Here is a 3,084-nt window from a genome sequence, read left to right as displayed (position 1 = left end):
TTTATATAACAGTTCAAGTTACTAATAAGGAGTCTTGTAATTTCAGAATAGTCTAACTCGTTTAGAACGTTAGGAATTCGTTAGATTTTAATAAAAAAATACTGGCACTTTCAGGTGATCCTGGCCTGGAAGCCGGTCACCTGAGAATGCCAGTTCCTGTCACCTGGGAATGCCAGTTCCGGTCACCTGAAAATTTCAAGCCATCCATATTTTCAAATGCAAATTTTGAGACTGCAAATTTTATTCTTATTTCTGAAACTACAATACCTCAGCAACAATTTACAATAATAATCATTCACCAAATTGAATGGCTGAGACACATACTAGACATTCAGGTGTAAAAAAACCGGTTCAGTTCATGTGCCATATACTAGACAGATGCTATCCCTGCTTTACATCTACTGGTATTCCAACATCATCAGTTTAAATTACCTCTACCCCTAGCTTAACAATGTGCTCAGTGCAAGAAGACTTCTTCATTAATATTATGAACTGGTTCCTCTTGCTGGAGTAGTTGTAATAGCGCAAGGATTCGAAGCTTGATCATGTATGGGCATCAGAATAACACTAGGTGATGGTGTTTCTTGCACCTGCACAGTTGTTGTAAGAAGTTAGGTGTATTCAACATACATATAAAGATGGATATCAATACACTAGATTCTTCTCAGTGTTAATCACCACATACATTCTCATAATGCATCCACACAGAACTATAACACAGGTCAGTGACCATTTCCTGTAGTTCTTACAAGTTTATGTCGGCATGTAGGTAATACAATCACATAGATTTCAGGATTAGTGGATTGTTGCTTACCATTCTCATCTAACACAGCTTGTTCCTTTATTTGTGCCTACATTAGAACAAGTACGGATAAGTATTAGCATACAATGCAGGTATATAGATAGTGAAGTTTGCAACCTATTAAAAGTTAGTAATCTAAAAGGGAGAATTTAACTCACTCTTTCCTACAGCTTTGAGCAAGAAAGTAAATATCTGCTTGCTAACTTGCTTCTTGCTTTACGTCCAGGTGAACCATTAAGAATCACCTATTTTAGGACACGGTATACAACCTCAAGCCTCTCAGTTGCCTGCAAAATAAAATAAATTATCATTAACATGTCTATATTTGGAAGTTAAGTTTGAGAACAGTATCATAAAACACAAAACTCGGAAACATGATTAACTGATGCTGCTAGAGGTGCTAACCTTGACTTGGGCTGAGGACGCAGGAAATGTAAGTCGCAATAAAAGCTAAAGGTGGAAACATAAGCTCTCCCTTTCTAACTGCACCATTCAATTTAACATGATAGGGTGAGCTTTCGGAGTTGCAAAGATCCAGAAACCAAAAAAAAAGGACATGAAGTTTTCAGGTACATAACAAAAAAATTAAAATCAAATAAAAAATAGACAAAAAAGAATCCCTTCCAGTCAAAACCAACCTCCCCGCTAACCGCAATATCAAATCCCTCGATGATTTTGCGTTGAAGATGGGTAAAAAATTATAAGCCAATACAAACATCCCGAAATCCAGGTCTCTGTGACATCCTTACACATAGCCAAAATGAAATTGCAATGTGAACAAAATCTTTAATGCCAATTACAGAAAATCTAAAGGAAACTAGTAGCAAGCCTAAAACAGAATGAAACAAAACAAAATTGCAGTAAGTATGTAAGCAGACCTGAACCAATAAAGAGAGGCAATAACAATGTTTTAGTAGACTGGATAACACGGGGCAAATCGGCTTTAAACAATAGCAAATGAACAGCCAATGTAAGTAGCTTCACAAGTTGTGCTAGCTTTCAATGTTGAAAACCATAGAGCAATGTAAAAGGAAATGAGAGGTATTTACATTGTAGTAACCAACACCTCATTCCAAACCCCTGAAAAGTAAACCAAAATTCTTCAATTCAAATGAGCAAGCAAAATAAGAATCTCAATCCCTAACTTTTCTTGTGATGCTCAAGAAAATGAAACCAAAAATCCATGAATCAGGGGACAAAAATCAAATTCGGAAAACACTATTAATAAATCAGGGGGAAAAAATTCTGACCTAGATATGCTCTGCAAACAATTTCTCGAGCAGCTTCCCTTCTCTCCATAGCCACATCCCACATGTCCATACCGATATGCTTCTGCAGCAATATTAAATCAAAAACTTAACAGTGTAGAAGATGAAATCCAGGAACTTATCAGTCAACTGCACCAAAGGCATGAATAATTACAGTTCCTTAGACGTCCATGCTTTGACTTGTTTAAATCTGATAGAAACCCACATTTAGGCCTTTTACATGGTGAAATCTGCATAATACACAATCAAATCGTTCAGAACTATGAAATGATCATTATCAACCTGTGATAAAACCAAGTAAACAACAAAAAAAAGGTTAACCTAAATAGATTTACGAGAAGATCAAATAAACCCTACATCTTTGTGTTTTAGGTCTTAGCAACTTCCGAATCATTCCCTATTAGATTTTTATTTGGGTATTTTGTTACGAATTGGAGCAAACTAAGAACCCTGGACGAATTAAAGAATATCTGAAATTTAAAAAAAAATGTTAACCTATAGAGATTTAAGAGAAATCAAACAAACCCTGGGTCTTGCTTCAATCTTTGCGTTTTAGTTCTTAACAACGCCCAAATATCAGATCCAACACCATGTCTATCATCATTACTTTACGTATTTCAATTTCATCGTTTTTGCACTTTGATTTGGAAATTTTTTTTAGAGAGAGGGTTTAGGCGGAGTTAGAGAGGAACAGACCGAGAAAGTGAAAACAAGAGAAAGAGAAAGGAGAAAGGAAACAGAGAGGAAAGGAGTATAAAATATTTTGGACAGTGGAGATGGATTTCTCATACGGATGGTGAAAATTTGTGAACGGTGGAAAATTGGTTTTGGATTCTCATATGGAATGAGACAAATGTGTTTTCTTTGTGTTTTCTCTTTGTATCTCTGTGCTTTCTATTTGTGCTTCCGGTTTGAATTTCGACTAATTATATAGGTCATGAAATTATTTCAACTAGTTATCCAGGTCATGAAGTAGCTTTAGTATATGATACATCATCGAAATTGATAAATATG

The 3,084-nt window shown here is 35.5% G+C and overlaps 1 long non-coding RNA gene across 2 annotated transcripts; it reads right to left on the bottom strand.

The window, feature by feature from the left end:
* Nucleotides 1-209: 209 nt before the first annotated feature.
* LOC113337255 lies at nucleotides 210-2,783 on the bottom strand. 2 transcript variants are annotated; one of them, XR_003354151.1, is made up of 9 exons: nucleotides 2,596-2,783; nucleotides 2,225-2,300; nucleotides 2,053-2,134; nucleotides 1,681-1,882; nucleotides 1,441-1,546; nucleotides 1,208-1,285; nucleotides 961-1,089; nucleotides 815-851; nucleotides 210-590 (listed from the first exon to the last, which is right to left on the bottom strand). It is a non-coding gene; the product is annotated as an uncharacterized LOC113337255 (long non-coding RNA). The 2 variants fall into 2 exon arrangements; XR_003354152.1 differs by having other exon boundaries at nucleotides 1,441-1,536.
* Nucleotides 2,784-3,084: the final 301 nt, after the last annotated feature.

This window comes from Papaver somniferum, unplaced genomic scaffold (assembly GCF_003573695.1).
Source record: "Papaver somniferum cultivar HN1 unplaced genomic scaffold, ASM357369v1 unplaced-scaffold_158, whole genome shotgun sequence".
NCBI lineage: Eukaryota > Viridiplantae > Streptophyta > Magnoliopsida > Ranunculales > Papaveraceae > Papaver > Papaver somniferum.
The sequence above is the reverse complement of the archived record's forward strand: the minus strand, read 5'-3'. Positions and strand labels throughout refer to the sequence as shown.